The sequence below is a fragment of the Ictalurus furcatus genome, chromosome 12, assembly GCF_023375685.1.
Source record: "Ictalurus furcatus strain D&B chromosome 12, Billie_1.0, whole genome shotgun sequence".
Classification (NCBI taxonomy): Eukaryota; Metazoa; Chordata; class Actinopteri; order Siluriformes; family Ictaluridae; genus Ictalurus; species Ictalurus furcatus.
The window spans coordinates 589,370-617,282 of record NC_071266.1 but is presented as its reverse complement, the minus strand read 5'-3'; the positions used below and the strand labels follow the sequence as shown (position 1 = coordinate 617,282).

The 27,913-nt window shown below is 40.1% G+C and overlaps 1 protein-coding gene across 5 annotated transcripts in view; it reads right to left on the bottom strand.

The window, feature by feature from the left end:
* chd6 (chromodomain helicase DNA binding protein 6) overlaps positions 1-27,349 on the bottom strand; it is a 127,731-nt gene extending 100,382 nt beyond the window's left edge. For 2 of the 5 annotated variants that reach the window (XM_053637914.1, XM_053637921.1), the window contains exon 1: positions 26,890-27,349. The gene's annotated coding sequence lies outside the window, so the exon portion shown is untranslated. Of the gene's footprint in view, positions 1-26,310; positions 26,561-26,600; positions 26,690-26,884 lie in introns of those variants that run through there. The other 3 variants (XM_053637919.1, XM_053637915.1, XM_053637916.1) reach the window with 3 other exon arrangements.
* Between the last annotated feature and the right edge of the window lie 564 nt (positions 27,350-27,913).

Below are 27,913 nucleotides of genomic sequence, written 5' to 3'. Positions count from 1 at the left end.
ATTATAGTGTGAATCAAACATGTTGAGTTTCATTTCTATTTGTTTGCAGAAAAATTATTTAGCAATAAAAAACACTTGCTTTCAAAATCATTTTGCTGTAGTTGCTAAGTTCGTCAAGTCAAGTGGGTTTTTATTGTCATTCCTCTCTCTCTCTCTCTCTCTCTCTCTCTATCTATATATCTATATATATATATCTATATATATATATATATATATATATATATATATATATATATATATATATATATATATCTATATATCTATATCTATATATATATATATATATATATATATATATATATATATATATATATATATATATATATATATCTCGGACCAAAATGCCATTCCTTCAGGACCATGGTGCAACAGAGAACAATACGCAGGACTACTTAAAGTGCAATACACAACAGTGTGAGACAAGTGCAACACAATTAATACACAGGACAGTAAATGCAAAGGACGCAATATACACAGAACATGGGCTGTAAACTATTGTGTAGTGTAGCAGCACAAGTATAGCAGCAAAATTGGCAGCAAAAACAAGTTCCATAATATAAAACGTTTGATGCTGCTATGTGAAGTGTGGTGTGCAGTGTTACTGAGTCTTACTGGGTTAGGTGTTTGACTAGCCCAGGTGAGCATTGATGAGTAACCTCGGGGAAGAAACTACTGCAGTGGTGGCACGGATGCTCCTGTACCTTCTGCCAGATGGCAGAAAGGTGAAGAGGTCATGAGAGGGGTGAGAGGGCTCCTCCGTAATACTGTGGATGCAGCAGTTGTTGAATGAGGTGTCGATGGTGGGTATAGAGACCCTGACAATCTTTTCAGCTGTCCTCACATTTCAGAATCAGAATGAGCTTTATTGCTAAGTGTGCCTGCACATACAAGGAATTTGACTTGGTAAGGCACTTTTATTACTTATAGATATCAACAATACAGAGAGTTTTTAAAAAAAAAAAGTGTTGGGTAGGATCAAGGATTGGACGTTGAGGGAAAAAAAAAATAATAATCAGTGATTGGTCATGTGAATAATGGTGATCAGTGATTGTCTGCAAGCACAGCACAGTCAGGCATTACACACTGATGGTGAGTGGAGTGAACCTGTTCTCTCAACATCAGCAGCTGTGATGTGAGCTGGACAGCCGAATTGAGTTCAGGACAATCACTAACGTCTGCTCAAAAAGTAGCTACATTTCCTGATAGCCTCTTTTTAAAAATAAAGCTACTAAAGGGGACTGAATAGTTTCCAAATATAGCAAAGCCTCTAAATTTCTCCCTTCACTATCCTCTTCAGGAGGTGAAATGCATGCTCAATTGGGTTAAGTTCTGTTGATCGACTTGGCCAGTCTAAAACCTTCCACTTACCCCAAATAAAGTCCTTTATTGAGTTGGCAGTGTGTGTTTTTTAATCATTGTGTTGCTGGATGATAAATTTCCTCCCAATTAATCTGGATGCATTTCCCTGTAATTTGGCAGACAAAATGTTCCTGTAAATTTCTGAATTAATTCTGCTGCTACCATCATGAGTTACATCATCAATAAAGATTAGTGAGCCTGTTCCAGAAGCAGCCATGACACTACCTCCACCACAGATGAGCTCGTATGTTTTGGATCATGAGCAGATCCTTTCTTTCTCCACACTTTAGTAGAGTTTTTTGGTTAAGCTTGGTTCCAGAACTTTTGTGGCTCATCTACTTTCTTTTTTCCAAATCTGGAATTCCAATCTGGCTTTCCGATTCTTAGTGTTGATGAGTGGTTTGCATCTTCTGGTATGGCCTCTATATTTCTGCACTTGAAGTCCTCTTCGAATGGTGGATTGTAATACCTTCACTCCTGCCCTGTGGAGGCTGTTGGTGATGTCACTGACTGTTGTTTTGGGGGTTTCACTGATCTCACAATGATTCTGTCATCAGCAGTTGTTTTCCTTGACCAAGCTATTCAGAGCCTGTTGCACAGTACACCAGTGGTTTCTTTCTTTTTCAGGACATTACACATTGTTGTATTGGCTATGCACAATGACTAGATTTACTTGGACAGCAGTAATCTAATTATTGACCTTACTCTGATAAAGATAATGTGATTAAGGTGTTTTAGAATACTCCTGTCATGTACCCGTTTTACGTGTTATAGAACATAATTAGATAAACGGCACACGTCATTATGTCACCGCGTCACACCGTCCGACGTCCCTCCAGAATTTCACGTATCAACATACAGTTCGTCTTCGTTATGGAACCGTATACGGTTTTGGGTGTTTTTTACGAAAAAATTTTTACGAACGCTTTAAGTGCAGCTAATTATTTGTCATGCTGAACGTGCTAATAGACAACTGCTTCAAGCCGTGGGCTGCGTCCCAAATCCCGTACTTACCGTCTATGTAGTAGCCGAGATACATGTATTTTTCCCCACTACAGGCCTATAGTGGGCAAGTATGCAGTTTGGGATGCAGCCGTACTCTCTTGCTCGCCATAAAATGTTGAGCACTGCCGTGTGTGATCGTGTCCTGTCGAAAAATGCGGTGAAAACTCTCACATGACATTAATAATGTGATTAAGGTGTGTACATGTCTGTAATACACGTCGATAATGCGACTAAAACAGGATTACTCCACATGTCTTAATTCGATTAGTGTTTACTTCGAGTATGACTTTAATCAGATTACGGTAATTAAAAATTGCTGTTTACACGGTAGTTTCTTAAATCACAGTATTGTCTTAATCGGGTTAATAGTGGATTATTGTTGTCCATGTAAACGCACTGACTGAAGGCTAAAACGAAGAGTAGATGTTCAGGACTATTTATTTTTTAAATAATCAAGCTAACAGGACACACCTGGGTAACAAGGAACACCTGTCAGTCACATGTTACAATATGTTTGTTTGCCTACAAATTGGGTGGTCTGATACAAAATGTTCCATGTCATTTAACACATCTACTTATAAATACTTGGAAAGAAAAACTGAAATTCTGAACTCTCATATTCATCTTTTGATCTCAAACCCAAATGTCAGTCTAGAGCAAAAACAAGTGAACTGGTGTTCCAATACTTTCAAAGGGTACTGTACACGCCCACAAAAAAAAAAAAAAAAAAAATACATGGTACTATTTTAGCCTGTATTACTATGCTGTACTCTTACAAACGGCCCTGCAGTGACCTACTTCATGTTTTGCTGGATCAACAAGACGACATAAGCTTCTTCTTTTAGAAAAAGACACATAAAACACGAAGAAAGTTCAGTACAATGGATGGATGGAAAGGTCTGAATGTTTCTGAAGTACATTAAGCTAAGGAATTCTTTCACAGATAAGGCTTTATTTTTATTTTATTTTTAACCATGGCACATTGCCACTGCAGAACATGTGCAGGCCCACAAAAACACAATGACACACACATGTGCTCAGACACCCTCAACATGCATCTGCAGACAGGTATGGGGATAATATCAATGAATCACAAGCTTTCCACAGCACCCTTGAATCAAGGCCGTTGTCACGGCAACAGGCTCGCAACCAAGCCGCGGGAAGTAGCAACACAAACATGTGATCTCTGTGGTAACCCTTTGGTCACCACAGGCTACAGAGCACATTCAGATGCTTTGGAAATTTATGCTTAATTTTAACATAAATCCCAATGAAACATCTAGGAAATAGTCAATAGAGATTAGCAGAATACAGAGATAGTCTTTTTTTAAATCACTATATAGCTTATACTTTTTTACTCGATATATGTGCAAAATCACAGCATTGCAGTCCAGGTTTCTGTTCAGCGCATTGCTTTTCAGATTTTATCTTTATGCAGTGTGACTTGCATGCATAAAACACACATATATTCACCATGCACACATGCATACAAACATAATTCTCCATAAATGCAACTCATTATTCTACAGATATGGTGTAATATGAATACTTGCCAAGCAAATATGCCAATCATATCATGCATAAACAGACAAATAGTCAGACAAAGACACAATCAAGTGCCCTATGAAATCAATACCAGCTCAAAACAGCCAAAAGCAACAGCACCATTCTGGTCAATGCCAGCTCTCTTTCTCCTATAAAATGCTTCAACATACACCTTTGCTACACACGTGTGCTTTGAACACACAGACATGTACCTTTGGGATAACCTTATGTCAAAAACAAATTCTAGTCAAAAAATACACATTTTATGACATGCATTGAATCATATGCCACAGTCTTTCAGGCTTACAGACCACTATGATTTCTCAATGCAAAAATATTTCAGGTTTAAAAAAAAAAAAAAACCAACCAAAAAAAAAAAAGAAAAACCACACACACACACACACACACACACACAACACTACTACAAAACACTTGCAAGACCAGACAGGCTGACCCCCCACCCCTTCAACCTCTGCAGCAATGCTGGCAGCACTCATATGTCCATTTCCCAAAGACAACCTCTGGATATGACGCTGAGCACATGCACTCAACTTCTTTGGTCGACCATGGCGAGGCCTGTTCTGAGTGGAACCTGTCCTGTTAAACTGCTGTATGGTCTTGGCCACCATGCTGCAGCTCAGTGTCAGGGTCTTGGCAATCTTCTTATAGCCTAGGCCATCTTTATGTAGAGCAACAATTCTTTTTTTCAGATCCTCAGAGAGATCTTTGCCATGAGGTGCCATGTTGAACTTCCAGTGACCAGTATGACGGAGTGTGAGAGCGATGACACCAAATTTAACACACCTGCTCCTCATTCACACCTGAGACCTTGTAACACCAACAAGTCACATGACACCGGGGAGGGAAAATGGCTAATTGGGCCCAATTTGGACATTTTCACTTAGGGGTGTACTCACTTTTGTTGCCAGCGGTTTAGACATTAATGGCTGTGTGTTGAGTTATTTTGAGGGGACAGCAAATTTTCACTGTTACACAAGCTGTACACTCACTACTTTACATTGTAGCAAAGTGTCATTTCTTCAGTGTTGTCACATGAAAAGATATAATCAAATATTTACACAAATGTGAGGGGTGTACACACTTTCGTGAGATACTGTAATTGTGTATGTGAGAAATAAAATCTTGAAAACTTGAAATATAGGCTAAGTTCAGTGGAATAAATGAAAGAATGACAAATGTGAGATTTTAATATGATCTATAAGTGTGATTTGTAAGTGACTGGGGTTGGGGCTTCACTTAATATATTCTGGCTAGTGGCATTCAGAGCCCATTCACCAGTGGGAGACCACAGTTTCCTGTGGCGAGAGCGAGGGCCACAGCTGATACTGGCATGTTCACCCACTGGTTTGAAATGCTTAAGAAGAAATAGATCTTGCAGACGTGATAACAAAACCCCAAAATATCTACAATGTAGAGGAGAAAGGCTTGGTCATTGATGCATCCTCAAAAAATTTCCAGGTTTCAAAAGGGATGCAAGAATGTGTACCAGAGTACTGGTGGAAGTGAGAGGGAACATAACTGTCTGCATCACATATGAGGGAAGGCAGATCCTTCCCTCATATGCTGTCTACAAGGAGAAACATTGTAGTTTTTGGTCAAGGTGGTCCAGACTGTACCCGTTTTACCATGACAGACCATGTCCGGATGGAGAAGATAGTGTTTTTAAACTACTGCACAAACCTCTCCCCAAAAACTCTCCCTCTGGATTTTAATATTTGACGGCCATATCACCCATGTGTCACTAAGACTTGCAGTGAAGGCAAAAGAAAATAAATGTAGTGCCCCTTCATCTCTCCTCTCACCTTACAAATGTACTGGAAGTCTGTTCAGGGAAATGAATTATTTGAAAACAAAAAAACTTATGTTCGTCAATAAATCATGTGGGCTTATTTGAAACATGTGCTTAAATGGTGCCACAGCACTAATTAAGCCTATGACAGACTTTTGACATATTATATAATAATTTATTTATTTCACATTCTCAAATGTACATGAACTAGTGAAATATATTTCCAAATGAAAGATCAATCTTGCATTTTCCCCAATATATCTCGATTATCAATCAAGATTTTGGTGGGCTTAATGGGCACACTTACCCTAAGCACAAAACTATGCGCACACATGGTTGATAAAAAGAGACTCCAGGTGATAAATACAACCACTGGTTGAGGGGTGAAACAGAATGTCATTACTTGACTCCATTACAGACCCAATATTTTTATCGAAATTGTTTCAATAAGGATAAAACATGCTTAAATTCCGCTGATGTACTTTCAGGCCAACTGTTACATTAAATCAACACATCTACATCTTGGTAAGCAAACTAATGTGTGCATTTTTTTAAAAAACTGTTGTTAACTCCACCAATGGTGGAATAACACAGTTCCCAACATATCATACATAAAACTTCCGTCATTACTGCAAACAAGCTTAAGAAAATGTTTAAGTATACTGAATTTCAAATGTTTCATAGTAATGTTATAGCGATGACTAAATGAAGAAATGTCAATAGTGATCTTTAATCTGCATTTATTATTGTTTGTAATGTACTACTGGTTAATCTCAATTACATCTTACAATAAGGTCAAACTTAAACTCGTTTTTAAATTAATTTATTCTACTATACAATATAAAACAAAAATATCAAAGGCATAACGTTACAATAAGTAAGGAATAATAAACAACAGACAAAGCAGTTGTATGAAAATAGCGCGCACCATGTGCTTTATTTTTTTCATATAACCACTTTGTCTGTTGCAGTTGAATGCGCAAATCTAATTGATGAGATGCTGTGCATTATTTTTATATAATAGCATGGCTTGGAGAGTAGTTCCAGTTGTAACATGAATGATAGGTTTATATTAATGCACGGGTACCACAGTCGCTCCACATAATCAAAGACTAATAATAAACAGATTTTAAGAAACGTGTTGTTTAACAAGGTAAAATGTATAATTGATGTGGTGACATTAATAAATTAAAACATGGTAATAGTTGGCGAATCGCTGTGGTATAAGCGAAATAACACTCCAGTCTATGCTGTTATATGAAAATAATGTGGCAGCACAGTGACTTAGTGGTTAGCACACTTGCCTTGCACCTCCGGGGTTGGGGATTTGAATCCCGCCCTGTGTACGAAGTTTGTATGTTCTCCACGTGATTCTGGGGTTTCCTCCGGGTACTCCAGTTTCCTCCGCCAATACAAAGATATGCACTATAGGCTGACTGGCATTTCCAAACTGCGTGTAGTGTGTGCACATGTGTGTGATTGTGCCCTGTGGTGGGTTGGCACCCTCCAGGGTGTCCCTCACCTTGTTCCCTGGGATAGGCTCCAGGCTCCCCCACGACCCTTTATAGGATAAGTGGTATGGAAAATGGATGGATGAAAATAGTGCACTTCAGGGCTTAGCAGCACTCTTGCATCACACCTCTGCCCTAGTCCTCAGATTGTTTTTGCTTTTTAAATGCATGTGTGAGAGACTTGTCTGAAAAAAGAAAATCAGACAGAGAGGGAAAGAGAGAACATTACAGAAAAATGTAAAATGTTAGACGGACCTGCTTGTCCTTTTTGAATTTTTTCTAGAACAGTGAATCTGTAATTATTAGGGATGTCACGAAACCAAAAATCTAGTAGCCGGTACCGATACCACCAAAAGTACACGATACTCGATACCAAAGTCGATACCACGGTGTGGTATAAAAATAAAATTAAAAAATAAATTAATTAAAAACTCTCCTGGAGGACATCCTCCTCTGGCTAATACTGGCAAAGAGAGAGAGAGAGAGGAGGATATTTTAGTTATCAAACACTGACAATGACTAATAAAACAGTGGAGGCTACAAGTGCTAAGGTGCACTCCTGAACGCGCGCACACACGCACACACACGCGCATGCACGCACACACACACACACTCATACTCTGAATGCAAGGATTAGTTTAAATTCACTGATATGGTGGCAGGCCAAAACAATTTATTAAAACCATGAACATTTCTATAATTATTAGTGACTTTAGGCTACATTTATCTGACAGGACACGGGCTGAATGGCGATGCACGGTGGTCCATTAGGAGGTAGTTTATAACATCGCAATGTGTTACCGTTGTTAACAAATAACTGGATATCGCCAACATTACATGGAGCGTAACGTTAGCTGGTTTCACGGCCACAATGCCAGCTGTCTCAAACAAACATAATATAGCACCGTCTTTCAGGTGCTTCGCCAAATTCCAGGTGTTTCCTCACTTTGTTTGAAATGAACGATAGCATCGGTTGCACACCGGCTTCAGAGCATCAATTATATGTTTGTTGTCATCCGCCTCGAATGTGAAGTATTTCCATATTTGAATCTTACCACCGTTCCCCTCAACGAGTCGGGTGGAGCTAAACTTGTCACCATTTTCTGTAGTTTTTCCCGTGTGCTTGAAGGCGTCCTTCTTCTTCTTCACCGCTTGTGGACCGACTAAAACACCTGCGCGTATTGCTGCCCCCATCAGTTCCGGAAGAATTGCAACCTCGGTACTGCCGAAAAACAAGTACCGTCACGTTTTAAGAATGCTGGTACCGACATGGTACCAAAGTATCGGTTCTCCTGACATCCCTAGTTTGAACCCATCCATTTTCCAAGTGATCAAGAAATTGACAGATTTGTGACTGACAGGTGTTTCTTCTTGTCCTGGTGTGCCCTGTTAGAATAACTGTTTAAACAATTAATAGTTCTGAATGTCTGCTCTTGGTTTGAGCCCTAGATTTCACGTGTGAAGACTGTGTTTGTTGTTAAAAAGGATAAACCAACAAGAAAACCAGAGAGTTGTCTATGGGAGAAAAGCAAGCCATTTTAAAACTGAGAAAGGGGGAGAAAATTGATCAGAGCCATTGCACAACCATTGGGCATAGCCAGTACAACAATTTGGAAAGTGCTGAAAAAAAAAAAGAAACCACTGGTTTACTAACAAACAGACATGACAGAAACCATTGTGAGAGTTGAAGTGGCTTTTTATTGTCATTTCAACCATATACAGCTGGTCCAGTACACAGTGAAGCGAAACAACGTTCCTCCAGGACCATGGTGCTACATAAAACACACTAACCACATTCGACGACACAGAATAAAAAATTTTTTAAAAAAAGACCTACACATTCTACATAAATTGCATGTGCAGACGTGTGCAAACACCACAAGACAGTAACTACTAAAACTAGTAGTTACTGTCTTGTGGTGTTTGCACACGTCTGCACATGCAATTTATGTAGAATGTGTAGGTCTTTTTTTTTTTTTTATCCTGTGCCGACCAGTACACAGTTCTTGTATGGAAGTGTCCGATATAACAGGTAGTACAAAAAAGATTTTTTTATTTTTAGGGGAAAAAAAAGTTTTGTTTTTTTTTGTTTTTTTTAATGTTGTGAGTAGCATACTATGACAGTATTCAACAGATTAGCCTACACCATATGTGGACATAGTTATTGTGGTAGCAGGCAGTGGTGACAAGAAATTGAACATTATATTTTTATGAGTACATTAGCAGCAAAAATTTAGGATGTCAGTATAGAAATGTGCAAAAATTGCAAGGGGAGTGGGATGGTGTTCAGTTTAATAGGAGTGTGTGCGGGTGTGTGTGCACGTGTGTCTCAGTCTAGTCACTGAGTATTGAGGAGTCCCATATCTTGGGGGAAGAAGCTGTTACGCATTCTGGCCGTGAGGGCCAAAATGCGTCGGTACCTTTTTCCAGATGGAAGGAGAGTGAGGAGTTTGTGTGACGGGTGTGTGGGGTCGTCCACAATGCTGGTGGCTTTGCGGATACAGCGTGTGGTGTAAATGTCTATGATGGAGGGAAAAGAGGCCCCAATGATCTTCTCAGATGTCCTCACTAACCAGTGTAGGGTCTTGCGATCCAATATGGTGCAATTTCCAAACCAGACAGTGACCCAGCTGTTCAGGATGCTCTCAATGGTTCCTCTGTAGGACGTGGTGAGGATGAGGGCTGGGAGATGGGCTTTTTTCAGCCTTTGCAGAAAGGGGAGACGCTGCTGGGCCTTCTTGGTTATGGAGCTGGTGTTGAGGGACCAGCTGTGGTGGTGAGGGCATCATCTGTTGAGCGGTTGGGACGATTTGCAGGGGGTCCAGTGAGGGGGCAGCAGGGTCTTGATGTGCTTCATGATGAGCCGCATGGGAGATGTTGAAGATCTCAGCGAGAACATCTGCCAGCTGGTCTGCACATCCTCTGAGCACTCTGCCAGGAATGATGTCTGGTCCAGTGGCTTTCCGTGGGTTGACTCTGTGTAGAGTATTTCTCACATCAGTCGTGGTTAGACACAGAACCTGGTCGTTGGGAGGAGGGGTGGTCTTGCGCATCAAGCAAAGTGTATAAGTAGTTCAGCGCATCTGGAAGAGAGCCATCACTGTCACAGGCGGGTGGTGTTGTCCTGTAGTCCTGAAGACCCTGCCATATGCGCCGCATGTCACCGCTGTCTGTGAAGTGACCTGTGGATTTTCTAGGCGTGTGCGCGCGTTGCCTCTCTGATGGCCCGGGACAGTTTGGCTCTTGCTGTTCTTAGGGCAGTCTTGTCACCTGCCCTGAAGGCGGTGTCTCGGGTCCTCAGCATTGCATGCACTTCCGCAGTCATCCACGGCTTCTGGTTGAAGCATGTGGTGATGGTCTTGGAGACAATGACGTCATCGATGCACTTGTTGATGTAGCTGGTCACTGATGCAGTATATTCCTCCAAGTTGGTGGAGTCGCTGTCGGTTGCAGCCTCCCTGAACATGTGCCAGTCAATGTGCTCAAAGAGCAGAGATGGTGCCTGCTGGCCAGGTTTTCACCTGCTTCAAAACCGGTTTGAAGCGTCTGACGAGCGGTCTGTATGTTGGTATTAGCGTAACATGAGATGTGGTCCGAGCAGCCGAGCTGGGGGGGGGGGGGGTGGGGGCTCCACCTGGTACGTGCCGGAGATGTTTGTGTAAACAAGATTCAGCATGTTCGCCCCTCTCGTTGCAAAGTTCACATGCTGATGGAATTTAGGGAGTGCAGTTTTGAGATTCGCATGGTTAAAATCTCCAGCAATGATAAACAGTCCATTGGGCTGTGTGTTCTGCAGTTCGCTAATAGCTCCATACAGTTTACAGAGCACCTCCTTTGCATTAGCACGGGGTGGGGGGGAATGTATACTCCGATTATAAGGACATTGCTGAATTCCCGTAGTAAATAAAATGGTCTGCATCCAACAGTCACAAACTCCACCAGCCATGAGCAGTAAGTAGAAACTAGCACAGAGTTCTTGCACCATTCAGTGTTGATGTAAAACACACATGCCACCACCGTGAGCCTTACCGCACAGAGCTACGTTTCTGTCAGCAGGAAGCAAGGCGAGCCCATCTAGCTGAATGGCAGCATTTTGAACTCTGTGGCCGAGCCACGTCTCTATGAAAACAAAGACGCAGCAGTCTCTAAACTCACGCCGTGTTGCCTGCTTGAGTCAGATGTAGTCCAATTTATTGTCCAGAGAGCAGACCTTGGACAGCAGGATGGACGGAAGAGCCGGCTGGCTAGAGTTTGTTTTTAGCCTAGCATGGAGCCAAAAAACCCAAAAACAATAGTTGTTGACACCACCAACAACCTCCGTCATATACAGGCATGACGGCATCACAATCTAATATTTGAAGAGAACAGAATTATAGAGGCCATACCGCAATATGCAAACCACTCACCAGCAGTAAGAATCATTGGAATTTGCAGGGAAATACAGAGATGAGCCACAAAATTTCTGGAACCAATCTCTACCAAAGTGATGGAAAGGCCAGAGTGTGGAGAAAGAAAGGATCCGCTCATGATCCAAAACATACAAGAAATGTCAAGTACGGAGCAGGTAGTGCCATGGCTTGAGCTCACTCAAGTTTTTACTAAACATGATCACTCAGTCAGTGATTTCTGTTTATGTTGAGGAAAAATAAGGACCAAACTCTGTTGCATTATTCCCATTAATGTTACGCCACTTTGGAGCTTTATTTTGTCGTTGGAAATATTTTACAGCTTCAGGTTTTAATAATTTTGTATTGGATGTCATTTAGTAATTTAAAAATTATGAGACATTACATTTAACTACATACCTATATTGCTGGTATATACCTTGTATTTCCAGTGCTTATTGTATAAACAGAACCATTTCTCCGACACTCACATGCACACAGCAAGCAAAATTAATGCAGCGTTGGAGTGTTTCAGTTAGCAAGACAGGCAGCAGATATTTATTTTGTATTTATTTTGAATTTGTCTGGTCAGAATTGAATAATACAGGGCTTGAAATACGGATAAGACATAGTTACAAAAAAGGTGTATGACCGAGGCTGTGGGAGGGCATGCAAGAGAGCGTGTCTGTAATCTTTCAAAGAAAGTGAAAAAAGGGGGCTGACAAGAGGGGCTACAAGCATTGCAAAATGGGAAGAGCTGTAAACATTGAGAGATGAGAACAGCTGCAAGTATGGTTAGACAGGATAGGCAGCACGCTTTGAGTGACGAGGGATAGGGTGAATGCTGCAGTGGGTTAGGATGAATAGGGGAAGGGTGTTGGGAAAATTAGGGAAGGCTAGGATGAAGTTGAGAAAGCAATGAGGCCACAATTAATTAGAAACAGAGGCTATCCATGAGGGAGACTGAGTGGGAGTGTCTATGATCCTCAGGAGAGCGAAAAACGCAATCCTCAGAAGAGACAGCATCAGAGATGCTTCAGAGGGAAAAGAGATACCTGCAGTCCTACAGACAGTGTCCATGATCCTTTGATGAGCACGTCAAGAAAGGCTGATGGAAAGGTCTGTGAGCTTTGACACGGGAATAGTTTGTGAGCTTTTAGAGACAAGAAAGGCAGCAAGCTCAGAGTGAAGAGGGTTAGGATGCACAGGTCAAGGGTGTTGGGATGCACAGGTCAAGGGTTGAGGTGGATAGAGAAAGGCTATGAGGCTGCCATTATTTAGGAAAGAGGCTGGAATTGGAGAGTTGTTATTGGAAAGGGCTAGAGAGAGTCTGTAATCCTTCAGGGAGTGCATGGTTGCCTTGCCGAGTGTGCAGAGCTGGGAAGTTCTTTTACTGCAAACGCTCATTGATGTGCATGGGGCGCAAAGGCTAGCCCGTATGGTCCGATCCCACAAAAGAGCTACTGTAGCACAAATTGCTAAAAAAAAAAAAAAGTTAATGCTGGCTATGATAGAAAGCTGTCAGAACATACAGTGCACAGCTTGCTGTGTATGGGGCTGCGTAGCTGCAGACCAGTCAGAGTGCCCATGCTGACCCCTGGCCAGCGTTGAAAGTGCCTACAATGGGCACGTGAGCATCAGAACTGGACCATGGAGCAATGGAAAAAGATGGCCTGATCTGATGAATCAGGTTTTCTTTTACATCATCATGTGGATGGCACGTGTGCATCGCTTACCTGGTGATGAGATGGGACCAGGATGCACAATGGTAAGAACGTAATCCGGCAGAATCAACGTGATGCTCTGGGCAATGTTCTGCTGGAAAACCTTGGGTCCTGGCATTCATGTGGATGTTAAGGGGATGTTACTTTGACACATACAACCTACCTAAACATTGTTGCAGACCAAGTACACCCCTTCATGGCAACAGTATGGCAATGGCAGTGGCCTTTTTCGGCTGGATAATGCACCCTGCAAAAACGGTTTAGGAATGGTTTGAGAAACATGACAGAGTTCAAGTTGTTGATTTGACCGCCAAATTACCCAGATCTCAAGCCAACTGAGCATCTGTGGGACGTGCTAGTCCGAGCCATGGAGGCCTCACCTCACCACATACAGGAATTTAAAAGGACCTGATGTTAACATCTTGATGCCAGATACCACAGCACACCATCAGAGGTCTTGTGGAGTCCATGCCCCAATGGGTCAGAGCTGTTTTGGTGACACAATGGGGACCTACACAATATTAGGTAGATGGATTTAAATGTTATGATGGGTGTATAGAGAAACTTTTCAGTTCTGCAAGCACTGAGACATGTGTGCCTCCTTTCCACTCACTCACCAGGACAGGCTGTACACTTACTTTTTTTTTTTAAGTGGGAGTGGTGGTGCTAGCAAGCACAAAGAAACCTTTTGTACACACAAAAAAAATTGGGATCTAAAAATTTGGAAACTACAATATGCCAAAAAAAGGAAATCGAATCAGCTTACGCATACAAAGTTATTAATAAACTGACTTAGGCCAATCCAAATAAAAATCCTATCAGATGAGCTAGCATCCATTTAAGGCGAGACATGGCAGGCAACAAAGGCATTTTTGTGCATACTGGTAAATTTTCAGATTTTGTCAATTTCACCCAAATTTTGTCATAAGTTACAATTTTTCAAACAGATATATCTCTGCGATCTCTCTGCAAAAACAACGAGTGTTTGGCATCATTGGAAAGTTCATTTCCTCTAGCATCATGACTACTGGTCTAAATATGGGCATTTCCTTTCTAGAGCTACCCAATAGTTAGAAACTACAGGCTGCTCTAAAACAGGAGACAGCATTTCATTGGCTAAGGAAGTTTAAAGTTCTGGCAATGTAATTCATGGAAATGCGTCACATAACGTGTTCCACTAGCTTACAACAGATACATCAATACAGTAAAACGAGATGGGGGGAAATGCCAAAATTCTGTGCAAAAAACATTAAAAAGTCGTGAGAAGCTATCCACAGGTCGAATAAGTAAGGAAAGTACATACAAAAAAGCCTCGAGAATGAGAAAACAAGCGTTAATGCATTGAAGCGTAAAATACATGTGATAAATAATGGTAGGAATACGTCCTCTATTTGCCCTCCTCTCATCACATCACTGTTTATAATATAATACAACCCCTGGCAAAGATTATCAAGTCACCACACTTGGAAGATGCTCACCTGGCTTTTTTACTTTGTAGCAATTAAACAAATCACAGACATGACACAAAACAACAAGGCATTAATTAAAATAATTTCACTGAACTTGTTTGAGGTATGTTTCATACAGCTAGAATGTTCAGCTATTAAACAAGAATTGTTTGGTGTCATATCTGTAATTTGTTTATTTGCAACGAAGTAAAAACATCCTCTAAGTGTGGTAGTTCCATAATTTTTTCCAAGGGTTATATAATTCACAACTTCACACAAAAAAGTCACATACAGTTTATATATAGTCAACTGTGCATTACAGCTTTGGCGGAAAATGACAAATGAGTTAATGTTACAAAAAAAAGTGTTATTTCTAATCAGTAAATATGAAGTTCGGCAGTCAATATCTTGACAGCTGTAACAAAAACAGCTGTTTTCTCAAAATTAGGATTTTGAACCAAATATCTAATACTCTGCACCAAATATCTCAACTTGTGTAGGACTTACACAAGCCATACTTTCCAACTCATTCTTCGTTATATTCTGAAGATTATTACAGAAGGATTTGTTTACACAATGTTTATTGCCTGATTTACACACTATTTTGCATTAAAAACATAACGACAATCAAGTTTTCATACACGTGCATAGTATTTTGAGATATTGTTTGGGGGGAAAAAAAAAAAAAGACATCCAAAATTTGTTCTGTAAAAACTTAACTCTGATATGTTGTTAAAATTAAATAAAAAAATTTACATATAACTGCTTTCAATTTCTAGATTTTTGGTTTGACATGCATGTAAATAAGCACATATTTAATTAGATATCTTATTTGCATATCTAAACATTTTTTCCAGAAAAGTTTCACTGCTTCACACTCATTAATACCATTTGCACACATAAATCATGATACCTTGTGGTCAATTGTAATGATCATGCTCACTGACACACTCATGTTGACCATACACACTTTCCATAAAACATACTATTTGAACACCATCATTTGCAAACTCGGGCTAACAAACTTGGGATCAACAGAAGCCAAAATGAATTTAGGGTGTGCAACAAAAATAATTTAATATTTGTTGTTTATATTTGTACTTTTATCCAATGTCAACTAACTAGCTTTGCTGGGTAATGTACAGTGTAGGGCTGCACAATTAATCGAATATCGATCTCAATTTTGACTGCCCACGATTACATGAACATGATCGACTGTGATATTGACGTTTAAAGTTCATCCTCCGCTCACAGAAACTCCGCTGCATTAAATGAAGCGCTTCCTAAACTCACAGCCAATCACCATAGAGTGGCGCAGGGATGACATCATTTTGTACGCCAAAACACGGAAACGAGTTAGCATTTTAGCCCTTATGGGTCCATCCCAAACTCAATGGGTTTTTTGAATGGGATTTTGGTTAAAAGCCTGAAATAAGGTCTGTGGTGAACACAAGCGCAGTAAAACGCCAGTAAAACCCCACTCATGAGTTTTTAAAAATCTTTTACGTATATTGAAAAAGACGGTTGCTAACTGCCACGTAATGAGGGTTTAGGATGGATGCAAGTGCAGATAAGAGCTTTATTGAAGAGAGGCAGATAAATCCAAAACGTGAGACAACAGCGTGATCAAAAACAGGCAAAAGGTCAGGCAATCAGCAAACGGGTGTAAACAAGACTAAACGAGAATCAAACAACGAGGTCGAGAATAAGATCAAAACTATGAGACCTGAAACTATGAACAAAAGCTGGGTACACGGAAAACTCACGCAAATACTTCGCAATACTTGCCTACTATATAAATAATAAACCGCATACTTGCCCACTATAGGCCTGTAGTGGGGAAAAATACATGTATCTCGGCTACTATATAGACGGTAAGTACGCGGTTTGGGACGCAGCCCACGGCTTCAAGCAGTCATCTATTTGCACGTACAGCACGACAAATAATTAACTGCACTTAAAGCGTTTGTAAAAAAAATTAAATAAAAACACCCAAAACTGTATACGGTTCCATAACGAAGACGAACTGTATGTTGATACGTGAAATTCTGGAGGGACGTCGGACGGCGTGGCGACGTAATGACGCGGGCTGTTAATGTAATTATGTTCTAAAACATGTAAAACGGGTACATGAGAGGAGTATTCTAAAAGCGTGTAAACACCTTAATCAGAGTAAGGTCAATAATTAGATTACTGCTGTCCATGTAAACATAGTCACTGAGACACGAGATGGTTTAAATGAGAAACGTAATTAAGGGTGAACACAAAACAGCTGAGACTAATGATGACACATAAGGGAACAACCAATGACAACACTGGGGCGGAAACAGGACAGAAATCATAACAAATGCACATGTTGAAAGTAAACAAAGTCAATGTCACTAAAAGAGCACGCTGCGAGCTCCAGAGCTTGTGTGAGGGGAAATCGTGACACTAACATGTTGCTAAATGGGACTACAGACGTTGTCGGGGACATAAAACGTCATCACGCCAAACAGGAAAAAACTTTGCAGATAAACTCATTCAGGTATGCTGTGCACAATTCCAAAAACAAACAAACAAACAAAAAAACCTGGATGAAGATTCATCCACAGAGTAAATCCGTATTATGGAAAATGTTTTTAAATCATGTTTGGAAAAGTTGTGGGAAGTAGAGGACTACACTGGGATTGGGTTCCCACGGGTCCCACGAGAACCCAACGCAAATCTCGTGGGAACGGGCAGTTTTACCTTTGCTGCGGGTGGGAGTGGGTGGTCAAAAAAATATAATGCGGGTCCCGGGATTTGGCACGTAACAAGAATGGAGTCAACAAATGAAGTTGAGAAGAAAATTAAAGCAGCTATTTACTTCACAAAAACAAAGCAAGGCAAGTCCGACATTTAGAAACAATTTTCAGTTGTAACTGAAAGAAATGGAAAAGAATTGAACTTTGCAAGTTGCGATAAATGTGCAAAAGTATTTGTTTACAACGGGCACAAATCTGGCACCTCTGGGTTGAGGCGACATACCTGCTCCGTTCTCTAGGGTGCATCCTTCGTTTCAGCGCCAAAGCCCGTCAATGCTGAAATGGCCGAATATCTCAGCAACTGACTCTCGGACAACCCAGATCCAGACAGTGTGCTTTAATGGAGGAAGTTTAACAGAGAGCGCTTTCCTGCGCTTTTCATTTTGAGTATCCCTGCATCTAGTGCGCCGTCAGAGAGGACATTTAGTGTGTGGATGTTGGAAGAGAGACGCACAAGCCTGGGACCGCAGTCGAACAGTAACATTCTCTTCCTCCATAGCAATCTGGAGTAGGTTAGGCCAAGTGATTCATAATTTCATTCATTCATTAAGTAGCCTATGTTTAATGTTTTATACTATTATTTATTTTATTTTTGCTATATGTTAATTAGCTACATAAACACCTGATATTTCTGAGATTTTTATTTCCTATTTATTTTACTTTTTATTTTATTTGTTTTATATTTAATTTATTTCATATTTATTTAGGCTATTTTATAAGTAATTCAATTAAATATTGTGCCTTGTTGGGTTAACAGAGTTTAACTATTAGGCTGTTGTAGGTGTGTGTTATGCATACATTTAAGTTTTTAGGCTCTGCTAGTTGTGATGTTTTAAAAGTTGACCAAGTTTTATAAGGCTAATAAAAAATTGTCCCAATGTGTTTGTCCTGTGTGGTGCTTTACTTGTGCTTTTTACTTATGGTCAGTCTAATTAAACGCAATGTTTATGTCTGTTATTCTGAACCTTTAGCATAGCCCTAATGTTTGTGTAAAATTTTCACAGTTTCTACAAGCTGTGACAGATTGTTTGCGGGTGCGGGCGGGAGTGGATACAAACGTTGCAGGTGCGGGCGGGAGTGGAACACACACGTTGCGGGAACGGGCGGTAATGGTCAGAAATTCAGCGGGAGCAGGATTAAGAAATAAGTCCCACGCAGGGCTCCAGTGGGAAGCTTGTTGATGGTGACGAAGTCGAGTGACCATATAGTTTATAGCGTACGGTTAGCTGTTTATTTCTGCCGATTGTATTTAGGCTTCAAACTTCATAAAAGTTGTGTTCATTTGTGAAAATGATCTTGATGGACAGAACGTGTTAGTATTGTAAACTTTTGTTGGTCACAGAGTTTATTTTTTGCAATAATCCAAAAGTCTATGTGAAAATCCTATTGCGTTTTTGTCGAGGGAACCAGTGTGATGCTAACTTCCGGGTTTCGGTACAAAATGACGTCGTCCCTGCACCTCGCTATTGGGTGATGTGTCTGCGTCTCTGCTCCTGTAAACAGTTATTGACTTTTCTGCATTCGCCTGAATTGTTTTCATTTGGATGCATATTTTCATTTGGTTGATGGGATTTTTATTTTTACTTCTCCTATATTTTGGGTACAATTTTATTTATATTTTGCTTCTACGAGATGATGCACTTTAAGGATCAGTCGAATTTGATGTAAAGATTTGAACATTAGCAGGAATGCAGCACAACATGGAGGTGAAAGCAGCGGTCTGTTTATTTAGATGTGAAAGTACAATAAAAATATGTTGTCCCTAAAATCAATGAGTAATCGTGATCTCAATATTGAACAAAATAATCGTGATTATCAATTTGGCCATAATCCTAGTACAGTGGGGCTTGAATGTTTGAACCCTTTAGAATGTTTTTATATATCTGCATAAATGACCTAAAACAATCAGATTTTCACACAACACCTAAAAGTGAGACAAAACAAATGAGAAAAATATTATACTTGGTCATTTATTTATTGAGGAAAATGATCCAATATTACTAGTTTACTATATTAACAGTTTGTGAGGTTACAAAGGAACCCAGGGTAACTTCTAAGCTTCTAAAGGCCTCTCTCACATTGGCTCATGTTAATGAGTCCACCATCAGGAGAACACTGAACAACAATGGTGGGCATGGCAGGGTTGCCAGGAGAATGCCACTGCTCTCCAAAAAGAGTTTGCTAAAGGTCATGTGGACAAGCCAGAAGACTATTGGAAAAATGCTTTGTGGACAGATGAGAGCAAAATAGAAATTTTTGGTTTAAATGAGAAGCGTTATGTTTGGAGAAAGGAAATTCCAACATAAGAACCTTATCCCATCTGTGAAACATGGTGGTCGTAGTATCATGGTTTGGGCCTGTTTTGCTGCATCTGGGCCAGGGCAGCTTACCATTATTGATTGAACAACAAATTCTGAAGTATACCAGCGAATTCTAAAGGAAAATGTCAGGACATCTGTCCATGAACTGAATCGCAAGGGAAAGTGGGTCATGCAGCAAGAGAACGACCATAAGCACACAAGTTGTTCTACTAAAGAATGGTTAAAGAATAAAGTTAATGTTTTAGAGAGTCAAGGTCCAGACTTTAATTGAAATAAAGTTGTGGAAGGACCTGAAGCAGGCAGTTAATGTGAGGAAGCCCACCAACATCCCAGAGGTTTAGTCAGAGTAAAATTGACTAAAATTAATAAATAAGACATGACAAAATACTATTTAAAGGATATTTTTGTCAGAATACAAAAACATTGTGAAAATGAACACTGGAACTGGGCTGGTTAAATCTTTTGATTTTATAATATTCTGCACTTCAGTTTAAGAATAAACTCACTTGGGTTAACAGCCAGGTTTGTTGTTTGCAATAAACAATATAATATGGCGCAGTTTGGTTTGTAGTTATTCATTGCGCCCTCTTGTGGACTGCTGATTTAAAAATAAGGTGTTCACTAGTATTTTCCCCTAGCTGAAATAATGTCTTTAGAATAGGAATATAATTTGACTTTTGGAAATATTTAAGTGAAAATTATAATTATATCAGTGACATAAAATGGTCTTAAAATGACAATATGGTTTATCACAATAATTTATCGTTCAACAAAAGTAGTTATCTTGACAGGCCTAGATATGCATTAAGTCTTTCCTCATTCTTCATTTAATTACACAATCATTAGGGGTTCAAGCATAAAGTGCTGAAACACTATTGTTTTTGTAAGGATTATTATTATTATTATTATTATTATGCCCTAGAACTGATCATGCACACCAAACCGCAAGTCCTGGAGATCTGAAATTGAGGGTTGGTAGTTGTCCATCAATCTACAACAGTACGTATAACTTTTCAACCGTTTGTCACAGATTCAAGTGTCTGTAAAGTTGGCTGAAAAGTATATCTCCGATTTCATTTTTGAGAACTTACTTTTGCAAACTAGTCCTTGACCATTTCTCTGATTCGAACCAAACCAGTGCAGAAAGATTCTCTGGAGTCCCATTATCAATAATTATCAAAATAATATGGTGATGTGAAAACTGAAGAGGGCGTGACCACTTTAACTTATATGGCTATAACTCTTGAATGGAATGAGATATTTTCACCAAACTTGACAACTTATGTATGGGCTCAATCTGGAGACACACGTAAACAATTAATGAGCATGACCAGTTGGTGGCGCTATATCAGGAAAAAAACATGAAACTGGCTCAAATTATGGAACCACTGGTCCAATTGACTTGTCATGTTTCTCAAAAAAAATGTCCACCATCAGTCAGTTCATTTTCAGCAGCTATTAGACAAGGTTAACAAAAGGCTGATCAGAATGAATCTTAGTGGACCTGCTTGACTCTTGGAGGTCTGGGAGAAATGTGAAACTATTCAGTCACTGGGGGACACTATCAAGTTTTCATGCACATGGATGTTTTTATATACTGCAGTGTTTCACACAAACACGTGTAATTTATACCATTTGATGGAGCTCCTTAATCTGAACAACTTTGCCTCAACAAACATTGGAGTCAGTCAAATTGTATGTTAAATATTTACGATTGCGTAAAAAACATACTTCTGCCAACTAGTCCTAAGTATTTCGCTCAACCAAAATAAAACTAGTACAGGACAATTGTTTGGACACCTTAGCCCCGCCAAAACAAGTTTAACTTTTGATTCATCACCATGATGGCAGGCAAAAATGTTTGAAGAGGATGTGGCCACTTTTACTGAAATGGCAAAAGTGAGTGGCAAAAGTAAGTGAACCTTTGCTTTCAGTATCTGGTGGGACCCCCCTTGTGCAGCAATAACTGCAACTAAACATTTACAGTAACTGTTGATCAGTCCAGAACAGCTTCAATTCTGGGATGTTGGTGGGTTTCTTCACATGAACTGCTAACTTCAGGTCCTTCCACAAAATTTATTTTGGATTAAGGTCAAGACTTTGACTTGGCCATTCCAAACCATTAACTTTATTCTCCTTTAACCGTTCTTTGTTAGAACGACTTGCATGCTTAGGGTTGTCGTCTTGCTGCATGCCCCACTTTCTCTTAAGAATCAGTTCACAGACAGATGTCCTGACCATTTTCCTTTAGAATTTGCTGGTATACTTCGGAATTCATTGATCCATCAGTGATGGCAAGTCATACTGGCCCTGATGCAGCAAAAAAGGCTCAAACCATGATAGTACCACCACCATTTTTCACAGATGGGATAAGATTCGTATGGTGGAATGCAGTGTTTTCCTTTTTCCAAACATATCCCTTCTCATTTAAACCAATAACTCTATTTTGGTCTCATCTATCCGCAAAACATTTTTCCAATAGCCTTTTGGCTTGTCCACATGATCTTCCGATATATAGAACACTTTAAAGTGTTCAAAAACTTTCAAGCACCTCTGTAACTCTTGAATGGAATGAGATTTTCACCTAACTTATGTATGGGCTCAAGCTGAGGTCACATGAACAAAATGGCAGAGTTTGGACACATAACAGGACAAAATATGAAATTGGCACTAAATATGGTATCATTGGTCTAATCGACTTGAAATCTTGCGCGAATAGTCTTTGTCCAAGGTCCAATCAATGTCTATAAAGACAGTTGTGAATCTTGAAAAACATAGCCACCATCGGCCAATCAATTTTCAGCAGCTATTAGACAAGGTCAATGAAGGCTGATCAGAACAAAACTTGGTGGGTCTGTTTTACCCCCTTCCTCCTGAGGTTTGGGTAAAATGGAATAATAAAATTCACAAGGAGATGCAATCACATTTTATGTGTGTAAATTATTGTATATTATGTGCACACAGTATTCATATCATATGTTAGATCTCCTCATTCTGAACAATTTTGCCTAATGAACCACTGGTGTCATTTTTCATTAAATATATGAGGGTTTTTTTGTTTTTAGATAAACACTTTTGTGAACTAGTCCTAGGTTTTTTATTCAAAAAGCAACAACAAGACCAGTACAATTCTCTGGACTCTCTAAGTCAATTATTTATTTATTTTATATATATATATATATATATATATATATATATATACACATACACATACATACATACACACACACACACACACACACACACATACAGTATCTCACAAAAGTGAGTACACCCCTCGCATTTTTGTAAATATTTGATTATATCTTTTCATGTGACAACACTGAAGAAATGACACTTTGCTACAATGTAAAGTAGTGAGTGTACAGCTTGTGTAACAGTGTAAATTTGCTGTCCCCTCAAAATAACTCAACACACAGCCATTAATGTCTAAACCGCTGGCAACAAAAGTGAGTACACCCCTAATTGAAAATGTCCAAATTGGGCCCAAAGTGTCAATATTTTGTGTGTCCACTCCTGCATGACGACATCACGGAACTGGTGGATGTTAGAGACCTTGTGCTCCTCCACCTTCCGTTTGAGGATGCCCCACAGATGCTCAATAGGGTTTAGGTCTGGAGACATGCTTGGCCACTCCATCACCTTCACCCTCAGCTTCTTTAGCAAGGCAGTGGTCGTCTTGGAGGTGTGTTTGGGGTCGTTATCATGCTGGAATACTGCCCTGTGGCCCAGTCTCGGAAGGGAGGGGATCATGCTCTGCTTCAGTATGTCACAGTACATGTTGGCATTCATGGTTCCCTCAATGAACTGTAGCTCCCCAGTGCCGGCAGCACTCATGCAGCCCCAGACCATGACACTCCCACCACCATGCTTGACTGTAGGCAAGACACACTTGTCTTTGTACTCCTCACCTGGTTGCCACCACACACGCTTGACACCATCTGAACCAAATAAGTTTATCTTGGTCTCATCAGACCACAGGTCATGGTTCCAGTAATCAATGTCCTTAGTCTGCTTGTCTTCAGCAAACTGTTTGCGGGCTTTCTTGTGCATCATCTTTAGAAGAGGCTTCCTTCTGGGACGACAGCCATGCAGACCAATTTGATGCAGTGTGTGGCGTATGGTCTGAGCGCTGACAGGCTGACCCCCCACCCCTTCAACCTCTTCAGCAATGCTGGCAGCACTCATACGTCTATTTCCCAAAGACAACCTCTGGATATGACGCTGAGCACGTGCACTCAACTTCTTTGGTGGACCATGGCGAGACCTGTTCTGAGTGGAACCTGTCCTGTTAAACCGCTGTATGGTCTTGGCCACCGTGCTGCAGCTCAGTGTCAGGGTCTTGGCAATCTTCTTATAGCCTAGGCCATCTTTATGTAGAGCAACAATTCTTTTTTTCAGATCCTCAGAGAGATCTTTGCCATGAGGTGCCATGTTGAACTTCCAGTGACCAGTATGAGGGAGTGTGAGAGCGATGACACCAAATTTAACACACCTGCTCCACATTCACACCTGAGACCTTGTAACACTAACAGGTCACATGACACCGGGGAGGGAAAATGGCTAATTGGGCCCAATTTGGACATTTTCACTTAGGGGTGTACTCACTTTTGTTGCCAGTGGTTTAGACATTAATGGCTGTGTGTTGAGTTATTTTGAGGGGACAGCAAATTTTCACTGTTACACAAGCTGTACACTCACTACCTTACATTGTAGCAAAGTGTCATTAATTCAGTGTTGTCACATGAAAAGATATAATCAAATATTTACAAAAATGTGAGGGGTGTACTCACTTTTGTGAGATACTATATTTATATATATCCATGTTATGTACCGCTTATTCTGCTGGGCCTATCCCAGAGTACTCGGGGTTCCAACCCATCGCAGGGCACAGTCAAACACCCATTCACACACTACTGACAATTTGGAAATGCCTATCAGCCTACTTTACATTGTAGCAAAGTGTAATTTCTTCAGTGTTGTCACATGAAAATATATAACCAAATATTTACAAAAATGCGAGGGGTGTACTCACTTTTGTGAGATACTGTGTGTATGTGTGTGTGTGTGTGTGTATAATATATATATATATATATATATATATATACACACACACACACACATATACACATATATACACACACAATATTATGTCAGTAGTTGACTAAGGTCAGCAGCGCCTAAAGATTTATTTATATAAAATGTATTTATTGTTCTGTTCTGTGTATTTATTGTCTTGCACTCATCTCACACTGCTGTCTATGTGCACTTTATGCAGTTCTGTAAACTTTTCTGTGTTGCACCATCGTCCTGAAGAAATATTTCGTTCCAATGTATACAAGTTACATATAGAGGAATGACAATAAAAACCCACTTGACTTGACGTAATATCTTTTTACGCATGTCCTTAAAAGGTCCTAAAGTGCTTGAATGGTGATAATTGCTGTTTCCGGCTAAATTTTCATTTTATATTTGATAAAAACCAACATGCTGACAGTGCATTGTGGGTAATACACACATTCCCTCTGCCACCAAGACTGCACCATATAATCCCTCGAAATTAATGGCTATAAAGGAATCCTGTTACCAGGCATTTTGTTTTCAGGCACAGCACATTAACTAGAAATAAATTCTAGTGTTTAGAACACAGTGTGTAATACATACTTAAAGTGCAAACTGAAGTTTTAAAACTTCCGTATAGCATGTACACCATATATAACTGTTCAGATCAACTCGAACAACACAGTGGCATGATTTGCCTGAAGTGAAGGTCATGAATAATGACAACATTGTTACACTAATAAGGCTTGAACAAACCACTTACTATTTAAAAACCTACACATAAAAAAGACTAATTAACTCACAGAAAAGAACACACAATACTTGGTCATTTTGTTTGTAATTTCAAACCTCTAACCAGACAGCCTAGTCTAACTATACTGTAAATACAATATGTGCTTACATCAGAAAATATAATCTTATTAACAGTGTATACCCTGAGAAGCCTGTGTGGTCCTGGCAGGTGCCAAGCTGAAGGAACCTACCTCGATCAATTCAGCTGCACTGCATGGATGCAGACTACATAAGGCATAATTGTAAGTAACTACAGTGTAATTAAATGTACTTTCCTGAGTTTTTTCTTTTGTTATCTCCAATTTACTTGATTCACAGTACTTTTAAAAACGGGTTTCAGATGCATTACTGTTTGCTGTAAATAATAATAATAATAATAAATCGCTGGTACGGCCATCAGAAACGCCGCGTGTCACATACATTAGCGACGTTAGCCTATGCTGCTAAATCTAATATCACTGCGACGGCACCGTAAAATATCCATGTACATATCGCAGACGTTCCACGTGTGAAGCGACACTGAAACTCCACTAGCCCCTCTCTTTCAGCAGGACCTCACCTACCTGAGCTTCAGCCACCGGTTCCGAACACCATACCGCTTTTCCGCCCCCGCGTTTATTTCCAAGGACGCAAAAAACGCCATGACAGTTTAGAAAAATGCATCAAATATTAGAGGGGTGGGATGAAAACAACTCAGTACAATCTCTTAATCGTTATTAAAGCACAAGACCTCAGCACTTCATTCATGAGGGATGCAGGAGTTAGAGCCGGGGCCCAGTAACGCTCTATTGCTGCAACACAATTTCATATGGCACAAATTCAGGGAGGGTGGGAATTTAAAAGACCTACTTACCTAAAATGGCTACTGCATCACCCAAAACACAAACAGCTATTATTTGGTGAAGTTTAGCGCTGGTCGCCTGAACCAACAACCTAACTTTGTTTGGGCCCGTATTATTTCGTTACCCATTGGCTGAAGCTTAGCGCAGCCTGGCGCGCGCTTCTTTCTATTGGATGCCGAGCTGTCAAGCAAGGCCCGTCGCTCTATGTTTGTATGAGAGCAAAATATTGCAAGAGACCATTGTGCACTGTTAGCTACTTGTGTGGATGCTGAGCGTTGTATTTTATTTTAAATACCTTACATATGTCAGAAGCAAGTGAAACGCCTTTGTGCCGCCAGCTGCTGTTCACGCTGTTTGGATTCGCTGTTTTTTCACGTCTGTCCCGTTTGGATCCGAGTGCTAAAGATAATCCTCCGGTTTTATGTTTCTTGTCCCTCGCAATCCACCAATCATGGTGCTTTTTACTTCATCATTACGGCGGCTGAGGGAAAAAAAATTCTAACATTCCACGTCTATGCTCATGGTTCGTAGCCCGGATGTGAGCAGTGGAGGATTTAACGCAAACATGTCAGTCGCAGTATGTCTTCAGTCCTTGGGAGGTTTAGCTTTCAGGAGGAATTGTTACATTTTTTTAATCCTTCATACACACTACCCAACATTTGTTGGATGAAAAAAAACAAACAAACATGGCCTCAACAATTGTATATATGGCTTCAAACTGCAGGTTAACTTAACTCTTAATTGTAAAATGGTTAATTTTAATGAATGATAATAATTACACACACACACACACATATATATATACATACATATATATATATATACATGTACATACATACTCACACGTGTGTGTGCAGAGCTTGCACATTCTCCCTGTGCTTTGGCGGTTTCCTCCGTGTACTCGGGTTTCCTTCCCAATCCAAAGACATACATTGTAGGCTGATAGGCATTTCCAACTTGTCAGTAGTGTGTGAATGGGTGTTTGACTGTGCCCTGCGATGGGTTGGAGCCCCGAGTACTCTGGGATAGGCCCAGCAGAATAAGCGGTACATAACATGGATATATATATATAAATATAGTATCTCACAAAAGTGAGTACACCCCTCACATTTGTGTAAATATTTGATTATATCTTTTCATGTGACAACACTGAAGAAATGACACTTTGCTACAATGTAAAGTAGTGAGTGTACAGCTTGTGTAACAGTGTAAATTTGCTGTCCCCTCAAAATAACTCAACACACAGCCATTAATGTCTAAACCGCTGGCAACAAAAGTGAGTACACCCCTAAGTGAAAATGTCCAAATTGGGCCCAATTAGCCA